Consider the following 18,466-nt stretch of genomic DNA (forward strand, 5'->3'; position numbering starts at 1 on the left):
CGTCATGCCCACACTGCATGGTACGAAAGTGATTGTTACTTCGAGATTCTCCCAACATTATATTCAGGTTGCTCTGTGAAGGACAAAACGACGAAGGGGCGCGTGTGGGAGAACGAAGCACACCATATCAATTTCTTCACACGCTCATTTTCATTTACCATTTTAATGGTTACTTAATTAATTATTTAATATTTTTGCTTTTGAATGAATTATCGGAAAAACTGCAATCATAATGGTAGTTCTCATGAAAAAAATATAATAAGGTTAAAAAAGTTGACATTGAGATATTTTTTTATATTGTAATTTTTAATTTTATATTCGTCTTCTTGATTGATTTTGATCGGTATGGTTTTTTTATGATCGATATAATTATGCGTTGAGACCAGTCCGACATATCATTTACCAAATTGAAAATTTCAAATATTATTATAAAAGGCGCTTGGGATCAGAGGGGTACAAGTGTCTAAATGATAGATTCGAGAAAACGCGCTTCAAAGTTGTACAGGTGCTCAATTTTTCATATATTTTTCGAATTCGAGCAATTTTTATTCAATCAAAAAAGTGTTCAAAAAAAATTATAAAAAATTTAAGTTTTGCACCAGATGTACATTGAAACATAAAAAAACCGTTGGTTATACTTAACTCAAAATTGATGATTTTGGCACTTGCACCCCTATGATCCTGGAGGGCTCATATATACAAATTTGAAAATATATTTTACCGATCATTGGACTCTATGTTAGAATCAAAGATATTATTTTCTTGCTGTCTTGACTCGATAGGTTATCCAGAGCAAAAGTTGAAGTATTTGAAACACATGGTTGGGACCTTTTTTGCCTTTCTTTCAGAAAGGTATAGTTATCGGTCGATTTTGGAGATCATTAATTATGGGTCTTAGATATACCTTTATAGGTACCTATCGAATCAGCTCGTCGAGTTCAGACGATGTCTGTGTATTTGTGTGTATTGGTGTGATTTTTTATAAACTTTTTTGCACGTTTTTGCGAAACTGGGCAGTACAATAAAAATGATTTTTAGCTTAAAAAATTTGATTTTTTTTCTTCTTCGTCCTATAAAAGAAAGAAAAAAAAACAAAATAGTTTGAAAAATAAATTTTCATAGTAATTATCATCAAATCATCACTCCAAAAAACGTGTCAATTTGGCTTGCTAGCCACAACCAGCAATCACTAAAATCAAGATTATCGTGTCTATGACGTCAAATTATACGTGACGTCATAGATACTCGCATGCTATCTCAAAGTATGGATCTGTCTATGTGTGGAAGGGAGAACAGACAGGCTTCACTCCCACTCAGGTTTGATGTCATCGTGACAGAAACCGTGTGGGAGGAAGACCGCAGTTTAAATTTTCCCGGCCAAAGGTTTAATTTTTTCATTGTAATGGTTCAGTTCGAAACCGAACCATATCAAAAATTTCGGAACCGAAGTTCCAAAACATAAAGTTAAAAATGGTTTTCACCAAGGGGTACGACCCCGAAATCAGTGAAGTCGTTGATGAGTACGTCATGCCCACACTGCATGGTACGAAAGTGATTGTTACTTCGAGATTCTCCCAACATTATATTCAGGTTGCTCTGTGAAGGACAAAACGACGAAGGGGCGCGTGTGGGAGAACGAAGCACACCATATCAATTTCTTCACACGCTCATTTTCATTTACCATTTTAATGGTTACTTAATTAATTATTTAATATTTTTGCTTTTGAATGAATTATCGGAAAAACTGCAATCATAATGGTAGTTCTCATGAAAAAAATATAATAAGGTTAAAAAAGTTGACATTGAGATATTTTTTTATATTGTAATTTTTAATTTTATATTCGTCTTCTTGATTGATTTTGATCGGTATGGTTTTTTTATGATCGATATAATTATGCGTTGAGACCAGTCCGACATATCATTTACCAAATTGAAAATTTCAAATATTATTATAAAAGGCGCTTGGGATCAGAGGGGTACAAGTGTCTAAATGATAGATTCGAGAAAACGCGCTTCAAAGTTGTACAGGTGCTCAATTTTTCATATATTTTTCGAATTCGAGCAATTTTTATTCAATCAAAAAAGTGTTCAAAAAAAATTATAAAAAATTTAAGTTTTGCACCAGATGTACATTGAAACATAAAAAAACCGTTGGTTATACTTAACTCAAAATTGATGATTTTGGCACTTGCACCCCTATGATCCTGGAGGGCTCATATATACAAATTTGAAAATATATTTTACCGATCATTGGACTCTATGTTAGAATCAAAGATATTATTTTCTTGCTGTCTTGACTCGATAGGTTATCCAGAGCAAAAGTTGAAGTATTTGAAACACATGGTTGGGACCTTTTTTTTATATTGTAATCTTTAATTTTATATTCATGTTCTTATTTTTACTAAACTGACTAACCATTTACTAAACTAAAAATTTCAAAAATGATCATATATAAAAATTTGAAAATATGTTTTACCGATCATTGGACTCTATGTTAGAATCATTGCTACTTATTTTTCGCTGTTTTCACTTCATAAGTTACCCAGAGCAAATGTTGAATTATTTGAAACACATGGTTGGGAACCTTTTTGCCTTTCTTTCAGAAAGGTATAGTTATCGGTCGATTTTGGAGATCATTAATTATGGGTCTTAGATATACCTTTATAGGTACCTATCGAATCAGCTCGTCGAGTTCAGACGATGTCTGTGTATTTGTGTGTATTGGTGTGATTTTTTATAAACTTTTTTGCACGTTTTTGCGAAACTGGGCAGTACAATAAAAATGATTTTTAGCTTAAAAAATTTGATTTTTTTTCTTCTTCGTCCTATAAAAGAAAGAAAAAAAAACAAAATAGTTTGAAAAATAAATTTTCATAGTAATTATCATCAAATCATCACTCCAAAAAACGTGTCAATTTGGCTTGCTAGCCACAACCAGCAATCACTAAAATCAAGATTATCGTGTCTATGACGTCAAATTATACGTGACGTCATAGATACTCGCATGCTATCTCAAAGTATGGATCTGTCTATGTGTGGAAGGGAGAACAGACAGGCTTCACTCCCACTCAGGTTTGATGTCATCGTGACAGAAACCGTGTGGGAGGAAGACCGCAGTTTAAATTTTCCCGGCCAAAGGTTTAATTTTTTCATTGTAATGGTTCAGTTCGAAACCGAACCATATCAAAAATTTCGGAACCGAAGTTCCAAAACATAAAGTTAAAAATGGTTTTCACCAAGGGGTACGACCCCGAAATCAGTGAAGTCGTTGATGAGTACGTCATGCCCACACTGCATGGTACGAAAGTGATTGTTACTTCGAGATTCTCCCAACATTATATTCAGGTTGCTCTGTGAAGGACAAAACGACGAAGGGGCGCGTGTGGGAGAACGAAGCACACCATATCAATTTCTTCACACGCTCATTTTCATTTACCATTTTAATGGTTACTTAATTAATTATTTAATATTTTTGCTTTTGAATGAATTATCGGAAAAACTGCAATCATAATGGTAGTTCTCATGAAAAAAATATAATAAGGTTAAAAAAGTTGACATTGAGATATTTTTTTATATTGTAATTTTTAATTTTATATTCGTCTTCTTGATTGATTTTGATCGGTATGGTTTTTTTATGATCGATATAATTATGCGTTGAGACCAGTCCGACATATCATTTACCAAATTGAAAATTTCAAATATTATTATAAAAGGCGCTTGGGATCAGAGGGGTACAAGTGTCTAAATGATAGATTCGAGAAAACGCGCTTCAAAGTTGTACAGGTGCTCAATTTTTCATATATTTTTCGAATTCGAGCAATTTTTATTCAATCAAAAAAGTGTTCAAAAAAAATTATAAAAAATTTAAGTTTTGCACCAGATGTACATTGAAACATAAAAAAACCGTTGGTTATACTTAACTCAAAATTGATGATTTTGGCACTTGCACCCCTATGATCCTGGAGGGCTCATATATACAAATTTGAAAATATATTTTACCGATCATTGGACTCTATGTTAGAATCAAAGATATTATTTTCTTGCTGTCTTGACTCGATAGGTTATCCAGAGCAAAAGTTGAAGTATTTGAAACACATGGTTGGGACCTTTTTTGCCTTTCTTTCAGAAAGGTATAGTTATCGGTCGATTTTGGAGATCATTAATTATGGGTCTTAGATATACCTTTATAGGTACCTATCGAATCAGCTCGTCGAGTTCAGACGATGTCTGTGTATTTGTGTGTATTGGTGTGATTTTTTATAAACTTTTTTGCACGTTTTTGCGAAACTGGGCAGTACAATAAAAATGATTTTTAGCTTAAAAAATTTGATTTTTTTTCTTCTTCGTCCTATAAAAGAAAGAAAAAAAAACAAAATAGTTTGAAAAATAAATTTTCATAGTAATTATCATCAAATCATCACTCCAAAAAACGTGTCAATTTGGCTTGCTAGCCACAACCAGCAATCACTAAAATCAAGATTATCGTGTCTATGACGTCAAATTATACGTGACGTCATAGATACTCGCATGCTATCTCAAAGTATGGATCTGTCTATGTGTGGAAGGGAGAACAGACAGGCTTCACTCCCACTCAGGTTTGATGTCATCGTGACAGAAACCGTGTGGGAGGAAGACCGCAGTTTAAATTTTCCCGGCCAAAGGTTTAATTTTTTCATTGTAATGGTTCAGTTCGAAACCGAACCATATCAAAAATTTCGGAACCGAAGTTCCAAAACATAAAGTTAAAAATGGTTTTCACCAAGGGGTACGACCCCGAAATCAGTGAAGTCGTTGATGAGTACGTCATGCCCACACTGCATGGTACGAAAGTGATTGTTACTTCGAGATTCTCCCAACATTATATTCAGGTTGCTCTGTGAAGGACAAAACGACGAAGGGGCGCGTGTGGGAGAACGAAGCACACCATATCAATTTCTTCACACGCTCATTTTCATTTACCATTTTAATGGTTACTTAATTAATTATTTAATATTTTTGCTTTTGAATGAATTATCGGAAAAACTGCAATCATAATGGTAGTTCTCATGAAAAAAATATAATAAGGTTAAAAAAGTTGACATTGAGATATTTTTTTATATTGTAATTTTTAATTTTATATTCGTCTTCTTGATTGATTTTGATCGGTATGGTTTTTTTATGATCGATATAATTATGCGTTGAGACCAGTCCGACATATCATTTACCAAATTGAAAATTTCAAATATTATTATAAAAGGCGCTTGGGATCAGAGGGGTACAAGTGTCTAAATGATAGATTCGAGAAAACGCGCTTCAAAGTTGTACAGGTGCTCAATTTTTCATATATTTTTCGAATTCGAGCAATTTTTATTCAATCAAAAAAGTGTTCAAAAAAAATTATAAAAAATTTAAGTTTTGCACCAGATGTACATTGAAACATAAAAAAACCGTTGGTTATACTTAACTCAAAATTGATGATTTTGGCACTTGCACCCCTATGATCCTGGAGGGCTCATATATACAAATTTGAAAATATATTTTACCGATCATTGGACTCTATGTTAGAATCAAAGATATTATTTTCTTGCTGTCTTGACTCGATAGGTTATCCAGAGCAAAAGTTGAAGTATTTGAAACACATGGTTGGGACCTTTTTTTTATATTGTAATCTTTAATTTTATATTCATGTTCTTATTTTTACTAAACTGACTAACCATTTACTAAACTAAAAATTTCAAAAATGATCATATATAAAAATTTGAAAATATGTTTTACCGATCATTGGACTCTATGTTAGAATCATTGCTACTTATTTTTCGCTGTTTTCACTTCATAAGTTACCCAGAGCAAATGTTGAATTATTTGAAACACATGGTTGGGAACCTTTTTTTATATTGTAATCTTTAATTTTATATTCATGTTCTTAATTGATTTTGATCGGTATGCTTTTTTTATTATCTATATACCTAGGCATGCAGACCAGGCCGACAAACCATTTTTTAAACTGAAAATTTCAAAATTGATTATATATTCAAATTTGAAAACATACTTTACCGATCGTTGGACTCTATGCTAGAATCATTGATACTCTCAAGTAACATTTTGAAATCTCAATGGTTTTATAAAATAAATAAGATGTTTTTTAAAGGGGTTGAGAAAGATCTAAAAGCTGTAAAGCGTATTTCGGGAAAACCATTATATAATCTATCTTCAGGATAGTTACACGACCTCTATACAACTGTTTTTATAAATCACCTGTCAAGTCCAAGGTTAGTTTTATCATTCAACTTTATATAGGTTTCGAAATTCGCTATACAGCAAGTAAAAAACCACCGATGAATGCAGCACTTGAACAAGACCAAATTGCATTATACAAAACTAACGAGAATTGACATTTCAATTTCGATCGGATGTATACAAAAATAAGTGTTCGAAATATGTACTGGCGAAGTAAACTTTTGTGGTGGTAAAAATTTAAAACGAGGAATAATAATCATCAATTCGTTGATTAGCTATCGAAGGCAAGACTCGAGCAGGATATTTTCAGTAGCAGAACACTCTTACGGAGCTTGCTGATCAAGTTTTTGTGGGCCTGCTGGGTTGCACAACACGGGTGGATTTCGAAACACGAACATTTTTCTTCAGAGTTTAACCAGGCCGTCAGTAATTGTTCTGCTCAAGTGTTAAGTGATCACATTCTGTAAGAAACAAGCATGCAAGAATCGACTGTAAACTTTTATTTGCTATCGGAATTGGACCCCCCAAAGAAGCTTCGAATGTGTTCGTAAGATACCTATCAAACAGATCTTTAAGTAGCAAAGATAAAAAATAAATGTTTTTAAATTCTGTATTCTTAATTATCAAATAAAATTTTATCACAATGTTGAATTCACTTTCACTATTGAATTATTAATTTAAAATGGAGTTAAGCTGCCCTTTCAATTCGGAACATGTAAAAAATCGTAGCTGTTTCTGTTCCCGGAAGTAGTACTTTTTTCATCCAACTCGAATGTAGGTATCCATTAATTAGCAGTATCGTAATCCATCTTCCGCTGTCCATTTCAAAGATTTTATGCATAAACACTTCCATGATTCTGAGATGATCCGGTGGCGGTATTTGTTCCTAATGAATAGAGAAGAATTCAGCAGCACACAGCTATACTCGCCGGTTTTATTCCGATCACTTTCAGCGAACAAGCCGTATTCCGAAACATCTAAAACATACATATTGCTTTTTAATTTCTGTGTGATAAATACAATAATTTTGGAGTTATTTACCTGTTAATTCCGAAAAGTTGATAACCATTTCTGAAGATTTTATGGTTCCGATTTTTCAGGAGGAAGACAACTTCGTGCTCGAACTTTCTGAAGCAGTTTGCCGGAATGCTAATTACTCTTGGAATGTTTGAACAACGGATCCGGCGGTGGACAGAAAATATCAAACTTTTTTTTCTAAAAGTTACGAGGAAATTAGCTTTCGGTAGCTGTTCTCACTGCAGAGTATTTAAGAACAACAGGAATCAAATTTGAATCACGAATTATTTTTGTTTTTTTGTTTACACTGTGATTTGCAACAACCGTTATTTTCGAGTTTTGGTAGATCTGGAGAAAGCCTTTTGGCTATAAGAAGAGCAAAATTGAGTTAGAGAAAACAAATTGTTCTGGTAATGGCATTTCCCCAGAGTATATGGCCTTATAATTGTTTTTCCAAAGCCAAAATAGATTTTGACAACCTCTCGAAAGTCAGGACAAGTCCTGAAAAGTCAGGACACCTGGCACCTCTGACGTGCATTACAATTGTTCAGTTGTTGATGTTGTTTCTCTTGTACTCAGAGGTGCCAGGTAACCTGATTTATCAGGATTTGTCCTGATTTTCTAGAGACCGAAATTAAGATTCAAAATTTTTTATAGGATAAAAGTATTTTGAAATAATTAACATAATAAATAATTCACATAAATAATAACATAATTGTAAACTTATTGAAAATTGTTGAATGATTGAATACTGGAATATCTTGTATGATCCCATTTCTATGACATTATGATCATATATCTATAAAATATAAGAGCTCTAAAAATGAAGAGTATAATTTTTAAAAAAGATGCCTAACCATGTGTTTCAAATAATTCAACCTTTCAAGTAAAGGAAGCGAATAATTTGAAAAAATAATTGAGTAAAATTACAACTGCTAGACTAAAATACGATGCTTCAACGTAGGTTACAATAATCGATCGAATTAACTATAGAAATTAAACATTTTGACAACTTTGAAATATCAATATTTTCAATGTTGTCATTTTGTCACTTATGTCACAGGTTATACAGAGCAAACGTAGAAATATTTGAAACACATTGTTGGGGACCTTTTTTTGATATTGTATTTTTTGAAATTGTATTTGTTATGTTATATTCGCCTTTTAAATCGATTTTGATCGATACACCTATGCGTGTAGACCAGGCCGACTAACCATTTACTAAACTGAAAATTGTAAAAATGAACATAGATACAAATTTGAAAATATATTTAACCGATCATTGTACTCTATGTTAGAATCATAGATACTCTATTCTTGCTGTCTTGACTCGATAGGTTATCCAGAGCAAATGTTGAATTATTTGAAACACATGGTTGGGAACCTTTTTTTTATATTGTAATCTTTAATTTTATATTCGTCTTCTTAATTGATTTTGATCGGTATGTTTTTTAATAATCGATATACATATGCGTTGAGACCAGGCCGACATTCCATTTACTAAACTGAAAATTGTAAAAATGAACATAGATACAAATTTGAAAATATATTTAACCGATCATTGTACTCTATGTTAGAATCATTGATACTCTATTCTGGCTGTCTTGACTCCATAGGTTACCCAGAGCAAATGTTGAATTATTTCAAACACATGGTTGGGAACCTTTTTTTTATATTGTAATCTTTAATTTTTTTATATTGTTATCTTTAATTTTATATTCATGTTTTTAATTGGTTTCGATCGGTAGGTTTTTCATGACCGATATACCTATGCGTTGAGACCAGGCCGACATTCCATTTACTAAACTGAAAATTGTAAAAATGAACATAGATACAAATTTGAAAATATGTTTTACCGATCATTGGACTCTATGTTATAGAATCATTGATACTCTTTACTTGCTGTCTTCACTCTATAGGTTACCCAGAGCAAATGTTTTATTATTTGAAACACATGGTTGGGAACCTTTTTTTATATTGTAATCTTTATTTCATATTCATGTTCTCAATTGATTTTGATCGTAAGTTTTTTAATGGTGGAAATTTAAGAAAGTTTACAGACCAGCCAAACATACCATCACAATATATTATCCAGGGTTGGAAAAGTGAAATTCACTGCATCACTGCATCACTCTTGATTCATGAAAATAATAATAATTTCTGCTTAGATTGCATAAATAAAGGCGCAAGACAGTGCTGTAAGCGCCTGGATTTATGCAATCACAGTACGCAGCTTGTTGGCTGGCCGGTGGTAGTTCATATTGAAAAACACCGTAAATATCATCTGAACCGAAAATTACCATGGTTTAAACTTTTTTATAACCTATTTATTCGATTTTCTCATACTTTAACTACAAATTCGATCATATTCATGAAGTTTTTATGACAAATCAGGACATTTTAGTGACAAATTTTCAAAAAATCAGGTTAACTCGAAAGTTTTTGAAAAATCAGGACGGTCTCTCGGAAGTCAGGACAAATCCTGATAAATCAGGATACCTGGCACCTCTGATCCAAACCAAAACGATGGTTGGTAAACTTTTACATTTTTTACCTATTTATAATTCATCGTGTAGTTTTAATTTGAACGCGCGCCACTTTGGCAAAAGCAAAATTTCAAATGGAATTCAGGCTTCTACTTACTTTATTTTCATGGTGTTAAAAAATTATAAGGATATTGTTCATCGTCGCGTCGGAATCCATCGCGGGTCGGCATCAACCAATGTCATCGTGGTGCGGAGCGAACGGGAAACCCTCAGGCGCCGTGTCCTGGAGATTCAGTTAACAAACGCGTCTTCCGTGCGAACAACCTCCCGGGCCAAACCAGTGTGCATAATGATGCTAAGATACTCCGCTCAAATGTACGTTTGATTGTAACATTCATTATTGTGTAACACCCGGATGAATCCCACAGGAAATTACATTCTAAGGCGCACGATAACGGACGTAATTTTACGCTGACAACGGTGGACATTCAATTATGACGTTCGTTCTTACAGTCTTCTGGTAATTGTTCCGGATAAGTGAATTCGAAGTTTGTGACACGTTCGTGCAACAACACAAAGGAGGAAAACGAGACTTATAAGACGGACGGCAAGGGTGTCAGCTGTCTTGAATCGCTACGTGTTGCCTGTGTCCGATGATGACCAAATCGTAAGTTTCTTCCAAATTGATCTACTGAATACTAAAGCCAAAATTGGGATTTTTTGTGTTATGACCATATTTTAAATTAGTGCAGTTTCTTCCCCGTACACATTTTCGATAATTTTATTAGGGTTATTACTATTCATATTTGTTAATGACCCCGGCCTTTCTGCTTAGCCCTCAACAATGTAAAAATGACTTTATATTGACTGTCCCAAGTAACCATAAGCGCTAACATAGCAGTTAATTTCGCCAGAATTGACTCACAGTGCTAAGAGAGGGCAGATAAGCTTGTTATTGGATAACATTTTGATAATTCGTAAGTGCTTATGGTTCCTTGACTTGATGGCTTCTCAATCATAATTTTTTAACGTACCTCTATTGACGTGGAAAAGAACTCATCAAATGTAATAGATTTTCTCGGGAAAAATGAATAAAATTATCATTTTGGTATCTTTTTCTTTCGCTCTGAATTTTTTTTATTTTGAGTAAAGAAGTTGGATCCCTGCTTGGGCCACCGCAACCGATGTGAATATCTTTCCGGATTGCATCATATATCTTAAATTTATATTATTTGAAGGCATCTCTTAACAAAAATTATAGTACTTGTCCACATTTTGAACTATACACCATTGTACAACCTATAAGACAGGAATAGTTAAGATCCCCACGCACAATTCAACAAAAAAGTTTCCGCGTTTACTGATAAAATATGCTAATAATTGAAATTTACATGTATGTGATTGTAATTGTGTGCTTCTGTGTATTGAGTTTGTGTTGCGCACCATAAAAAACAGCGTTAAAACATTATGATACTATGAATAAAAATTTCGCTGCAATTGTATGCTCTTTAGTGAAAATTACAGTTTAATTTTCAATAACGTTGCTGATATTTACATCGTTTGTAGAATAAGGTGTAGTAGCGCACAGTCCAAATTCAAAAATCATCATTCAGTTCAGAATTCAGATTGAAATTCAAGATTCAAATTTAGAATTAAAATCTTGAATTCACAATTATGAATGCAATTTGAAATTCACGATTCATAATGTACATATTAATAAACTAAGATTTACATGTGGGATGCCATAACGACCGATTTGAACGAGTAATTACTCGAAGCATCTATAAGCCATTAGGACGCCCCTCGGCGATAAGTCAAAACTTATGTAAGACCCTTCACACACACCGACACGCAGTTGTCATTCATCGTCGCGTCGGAATCCATCGCGGGTCGGCATCAACCAATGTCATCGTGGTGCAGAGCGAACGGGAAACCCTTAGGCGCCGTGTCTGTAAAACGTCGGGTTCCGTTTCCGGTTCTATTTCTGCGGGGAAATACTCTTCGTTTCGAGTTTTACAGTGTCCTGGAGATTCAGGTAACAAACGCGTCTTTCGTGCGAACAACCTCGCGGGCCAAACCAGTGTGCATAATGATGCTAAGATACTCCGCTCGAATGTACGTTTGATTGTAACATTCATTATTGTGTAACATCCGGATGATTCCCACAGGAAATTACATTCTAAGCCGCACATAACGGACGTAATTTTACGCTGACAACGGTGGACAGTCTTCCGGTAATTGTTCCGGATAAGTGAATTCAAATTTTGTGACATGTTCGTTCAACAACACAAAGGAGGAAAACGAGACTCATTAGACGGACGGCAAGGGTGTCAGCTGTCTTGGATCGCTACGTGTTGCTTGTGTCCGATGATGACCAAATCGTAAGTTTCTTCCCAAATTGATCCACTGAATACGAAAGCCAAAATTAAGATTTTTTGTGTTATGACCATATTTTAAATTAGTGCAGTTTCTTCCCCGTACACATTTTCGACAATTTTATAAGGGTTATTACTATTCATATTTGTTAATGACCCCGGGTTATTACTATTCAAATTTGTTAATGTCATCGTGGTGCGGAGCGAACGGGAAACCCTTAGGCGCCGTGTCTGTAAAATTTCGGGTTCTTTTTCCGGTTCTATTTCTGCGGGGAAATACTCTTCGTTTCGAGTTTTACAGTGTCCTGGAGATTCAGGTAACAAACGCGTCTTCCGTGCGAACAACCTCCCGGGCCAAACCAGTGTGCATAATGGTGCTAAGATACTCCGCTCGAATGTACGTTTGATTGTAACATTCATTATTGTGTAACATCCGGACGATTCCCACAGGAAATTACATTCTAAGCCGCACAATAACGGACGTAATTTTACGCTGACAACGGTGGACATTCAATTATGACGTGCGTTCTTACAGTCTTCTGGTAATTGTTCCGGATAAGTGAATTCAAATTTTGTTACATATTCGTTCAACAACACAAAGAAGGAAAACGTACAAGGGTGCAAGGGTGTCAGCTGTCTTGAATCGCTACGTGTTGCCTGTGTCCGATGATGACCAAATCGTAAGTTCTTCCAAATTGATTCACTGAATACGAAAGCCAAAATTAAGATTTTTTGTGTTATGACCATATATTAAAATTTCGCTGAAATTGTATGCTCTTTAGTGAAAATTATAGCTTAATTTTCATTAACGTTGCTGATATTTACATCGTTTATAGAATTAGATGTAGTAGTGCACAGTCCAAATTCAAAAACCATCATTCAGTTCAGAATTCAGATTGAAAATCAAGATTCAAATTTAGAATTAAAATCTTGAATTCACAATAATGAATGCAATTTGAAATTTACGATTCATATTGTACGTATTAATAAACTAAGATTTACACTCATAATTATATTTTGTCATCCACATTTGTAAAATATTTCAACATAATTTTTAAAAATACAAATTTTAACTCCTTGGTAGAACGCTCGCTATTATAAAATGTATTATCAGATTAATTTTGGATTAACTATCTTCCGAATTTTGGTTTTCTTGATCACAGTGTAATACTTAACAGCATATAGGTAGGCGTTGTGTTGACTGACTGGCAGGTTGACTGACAGCAATTCTATACATCCCTTTTTCAGGCTGGCAGCCTCCATTTATTTCACTTCGAATTGGCGCTGAAAGTTGTCTACATTTTATTCTTGTAAATAACGGTGAAATAGATACAAAAAGAAAAGTACCAGTGCGTGGAAAGTCGATTGTTGGTGCCTTAACTATTGTTGGTGCCTTAACTATTGTTGGTGCCTTAACTATTGTTGGTGCGTATAAGGTACGTACATTAACTTTTTATTATGCAACAATTCGATTTATTTTTTTTGATTTTAGTTGAGTTATTTAGTTAAAATATAAGGGTTTGAGGTCCAGATTCGATTTCTGATTAAACTTCTGATTAACTTGTTTTTAATGAACTACGTTCAAATCATTGAGGCGCTAGGATCAGAGTTGCTGACTTCGAAACACCCGGCCTCTTAGGTTTTTTTTTCGTTTTTCATAATTGCCATAACACCTTCTAAGACTTATTTAGGATTGGGGGCAAGTGCAAACGCAATACTTTTTCCAAACTAATTCACAGATGAGTCAGTATATCGGTCCTAAAATGAATTGAATACATGTTCCGGTATGTTTTATCAACTTTTATTTATATATTTGCTGTTTTCTTGCAATATTGATAACTTTTTGGAACTCCATTTTTGGTGACTGTTGTTTTAAGCAAAAGACCTTCATTTACTAAGGCATTGCGGAACTATGAACATTCGCTTCAGATACAACACTTTGGATACCCCCTTCTGACCATTTTAATATAATGCTGAACTATTTTGGTGATGAATTTTCTGAAATGGCTGATGTTACATGGCTTAAAGGTGCGTTTGCACTTACCCTGGTAGTGTCGTTTGCACTTGCCCCGCAGTGTGGTTTAACAAGAGCGAATATTACGTTCACAACTTTCGGGGTTTACTAAAAATTTATCATAAATGTTCTGCTTTCACTTGAATATCGTTCTCAAACACTCACATTTTAACGAAAAATCGGATTTGAATGCCCTTTTTTGTAGCCAAAATATGCAAAACAAAAACACACTGTTCATGTCTAGTACGTACTTGAATTCGTGTGTGATCAAACAATGCCGTGTTTTTAGTGAAAAATTTAAAGAAAGTTTAGTTTATCTATGTCAGATTGTTTGTTTGGGTCTAAACAACATTTTCTAGAAGAAGAAATATTTTTTACTTTTTTTGTAACACAGAAAATTTGAACGTTTGCACTTGCCCCGGTGTACCTTATATTGATCAGAGAAGCTTTTGCTTGCGGGGAATATAGAGGCTATTTTGTACGGCTCGGAAGTCAAGCTTTTTGCAGTCCCGGATTTATAATGTTTCGGACAGATATCACATGTTCGGCAATGTTGCGGGCAGTAAACTGACACTGTACAGCGATCACTTATGCAACATGTTGCCTTATTGTGAAGTACACATGAAAATCACTTAATACTTCGGGGCGAATGATACATGTTTGCCCCTGTGTTCACTTTTTGTCACTGCTACCCCTTTCCTTAGTCTGGGAATTAGAATTCGGGTGGCTGGTGGTAGGAGTTACAGCGTCAGGCTGTTTTGTTGGTTCTGGGGCAGCCGAACTCTCATTTTGAAACTTGAACAGTAGCTATTTCAATCATGTGTGTCGACGATGCAATAATACAGAATATTGAAGCCTTTATCAGTAGCTATTTCAACCATGTGGGTCGACGATGCAATAATACAGAATATTAAGTGAAATTCTCAGCTTTTCAAATTTTGTGTTATTCGACGTAATGAAAGCTCACGAGAGCATTTGCTTTTATTCCAAATATCTCGAAAAGGTAATGAATATTTTTAACGTTTTACATTTACAACAAATAGTCTAGTCAAATCCATGGTATTTTTATTGGAGATTTTTATGTGTTTTGAATATTCGAAAACATGATAAAATAATCAAATTTTTGAATTTTTGAAATAAGCTGTTATTTCTACAGATTTCGAAATCTCGTTCAATTTTATTTAGCCTCAATCAATCACAATCGTCTTCCTGCATCTTAAAAGGTACACCGGGGTATTTGGGGACGATGAATGTTTGAACATCACGGGGCACTATTTTTCAAATTTTTAATTTAGAATGTTTAATTCATTTTTAATCTATCTAATAACTGTGAAACGGATACGATTACGACAATAACGGGTGTTTTCAGCGATTTTTGGTTTACTTTTAATTATAACTGATATGTCGAGATGATGTGCATCATTTTCAATTGCATTTTTAATCTAGCGGGTTCTTGGCGACAAACTTTACATTGAAACAATCCTATCATTCAGAAGATAGAGAAAATCTACCATCCCTACTTACCTTATAAAGCAGAGTAAGTGAAGAAACCAGCGGTTCATTAGTTCTAGTGATAACTTTCGCGAGTTGTGTCAACACTGGACCTAGCAGAGGGACGACAAATTCTAGGAAAAATGAGATAACTTATCTCGATCATACTTATATCTTCTGTATTAGTATACAACATATTCTGCATCAAATTGATCGTAGTTTTGTCTAAATAGATCCACTGTTGATTTTCTTAAAAGATTTAAGTTGTACTATATGAAAAACCGTCCTACTTACCTTTGTGTACTTTAAATGGTATTTGGCTTAAATTTGGAAACCTGTCAAATTTAATTATTCCAATGAAAATGATGTTCATCTGATCCTGGCGCCTCGATTGGTTTCTATTTTAAAATCGTGTTATCGGAACAAATTATATTGACATTATCGATTGATATTCAATATTTGGATTGAAAAAAGACATCAGAGCCAAAGGGGTATAATTGCAAATATGGTCGATTTTGAGTTAGCAATACTTTACAATTTTTTACATTTCAATATGAATTTGGTAATTTTATCGGGGTAATTTTAAGTCTATTTACTTAAACACTTCTACGTTTGAAACAAAAATACCTATTTTTGAATAATATATGTGGAAAATGACCAAAAAACGACAACTTAAAAGCGTGTTTTCTCGAATTATTCTTTTATGCATCTATACCCCTTTGGCTCTAAGGGTCGTAAATATATTTTTTGTTTTTGTATTTTTATTAAGTTATAATAGCTTTCCTTTAATTTTAAGTTTCCACCCACTCATTTATAAGATGACTTTGTTCGGATACTGCAATGGTGTTTATTTGATTTCAAACACATTTGAAGTTATTTTGATGAGAAATATGGTTATTTTATGGTTACTAAATTTATAACTAATTTATTCAAATTTCGTTCCGAAATAATCAATAAAGATCAAAACTTTTTTCTGAAAATGATAGAATTCAAAGCGTTCGGTGATTAACTAAATTTATCACGATTGCCTTATTTTATAATATTCAATTAATTTTATTTAAATTAATGATTTCTTTTTTATAAACATTGGTTAGAATTAAACGAATCTAAATATTAAACTTGAAACTTTTTCAAATTTTTTATTTCAGTTTTTAAACATGTCTCGCACCAAAAAATATTCATCGGAATACAAAGCAAAAAAACTTCGTTTACACAATAAGCAAAAGTACATTAAAAAACTTGCTTCCGTTATAAATGAGCAAAAAAGAAAATCAGATGTCAGTTTTTCTAATCAACCAAACGCAACAATTTTGGAAGAAATACAAACAAATCAAAATTGTTACAGTGAAGAAAATCGACAAAGAGAAATTTTGAATCATGCAGAAGCAATTGATGATTATGCTTATCCTATTGTAAACGAAGATAACTCATATGAAGAGCCAAGAACAACAAAAAATACAGTTTCGATATCAGAGGAAAAGAAGAGATATTGAAATTTCTTCAATCATTCGAGAAAAAAATGCTAAAAGGATTCGAGAAATAAGAGCAGATATGAGCTATTACGAAAATGAAAAAAAAATAAACAGATTTCGTATGCGTAAGATAAGAAATGAAAACATGGAATACTATGCAAGAGAGAAGAATAATATTTTATGCAAATTAGCAGAAAAACGTTTTAAGACACGTAAACGTCCAAGCTGTGCCGAATCCTTCAAATTTGTTGAATATACGTTTACAGAGAAGCAATGAAACGTATCATGTTAATGAAAATGCACGCAACAGATTATCACGACGGGAGCAAAGAATGAATGAATTCATAGCTCATCGAGACAAATACTACAACCTTCTAATTCGTTCGAATGATATTCAATCGAAATCAATAAGGGAATTCATTGAGAATAGAAAGCAGATGCCCAGTTATGTATGCGCAAGCTGCGAGGGTTCATTTTTCTTTAAGAGTGTTCAAAAAATTTCTAAACAGATAATTGATAAAATTCTGAAAAACGAAAACGTTCAGAATACTTGCGATTCACAAACCTTGAATTATTATTTTCAAAATTCTTGTAATTTTCTGTGTAAAACTTGCATTAAATATGTAAAAGAAGGTAAAATTCCCAAGCTTGCTTCAAGTTGGGGCTTAAAATTACCGCCGGTTCCCGAATGCATTACAAGACTTAATGATATTGAAGAAAGAATAGTTTCTCCTTATGTTGCTTTCCAAAAGGTTGTTCTCATGTCAAAACGTGCTTGTAATCCACAGCTTGGAATGAAAGGGAGTGCAATTCATGTGCCTAGTAGTGTGCCCCTAATGGTTTCGTCTTTGCCAAGACAACTAAATAATCTTGATGTTATACCTATACCGGTGGAATTCAAACGACATATGGGTCACTCTTCCACATATATAAGTGGATTGGTCCGTGTGTCATATGTATCAGAAGCTCTTGATTACTTGAAAAATACTGAATTATACAAAAGACATGATATACAAGTTTCTTCTTATGGAATGAGAACTCTCACGGAAGAAATCAATCAGAACAATGTCATAAATTTAGTTGACGGTGAAAATCAAGTTGCTTCAAGTGACGAAGGTAATATTAGGAATAATCAACCCTTTTCTGGCTTTGAACAAGAGGTGAATTCGAATTTACAATTAGACGATTTAGAGGTTGACGATGAATTTTATGAACACTTGGTGGATGATGACGATGAATGTTTACTTTTCGACTTCAATCAACAAACTGCACAACATGCCACTATTGTTATGGCCCCAGGACAAAATCACTGGCCTGTTTCGGTTCACATTCAACCAGATGTTGAATGTTTTTGTTTTCCAAAAATTTTCGCTGGAAAAAAAAGGCAAATACTTA

General features: G+C 33.6%; 1 protein-coding gene and 1 long non-coding RNA gene across 19 annotated transcripts in view; one reads left to right on the plus strand and one right to left on the minus strand.

Annotated features, from left to right (window-relative positions):
- Positions 1–6,695: 6,695 nt before the first annotated feature.
- LOC129757471 (uncharacterized) lies at positions 6,696–7,740 on the minus strand. The gene is made up of 2 exons (XR_008739714.1): positions 7,258–7,740; positions 6,696–7,193 (listed from the first exon to the last, which is right to left on the minus strand). It is a non-coding gene; the product is annotated as an uncharacterized LOC129757471 (long non-coding RNA).
- A 2,077-nt stretch (positions 7,741–9,817) lies between these two features.
- The window catches only part of LOC129755131 (uncharacterized), a 24,951-nt gene continuing 16,302 nt past the window's right edge, over positions 9,818–18,466 (plus strand). For 12 of the 18 annotated variants that reach the window (XR_008739192.1, XR_008739191.1, XR_008739176.1 and 9 more), the window contains exon 1: positions 11,313–12,100. The gene's annotated coding sequence lies outside the window, so the exon portion shown is untranslated. Of the gene's footprint in view, positions 10,387–11,311; positions 12,101–12,133; positions 12,775–13,342; positions 13,531–18,466 lie in introns of those variants that run through there. The other 6 variants (XR_008739178.1, XR_008739182.1, XR_008739183.1 and 3 more) reach the window with 6 other exon arrangements.

Source organism: Uranotaenia lowii, chromosome 3, assembly GCF_029784155.1.
Source record: "Uranotaenia lowii strain MFRU-FL chromosome 3, ASM2978415v1, whole genome shotgun sequence".
NCBI lineage: Eukaryota > Metazoa > Arthropoda > Insecta > Diptera > Culicidae > Uranotaenia > Uranotaenia lowii.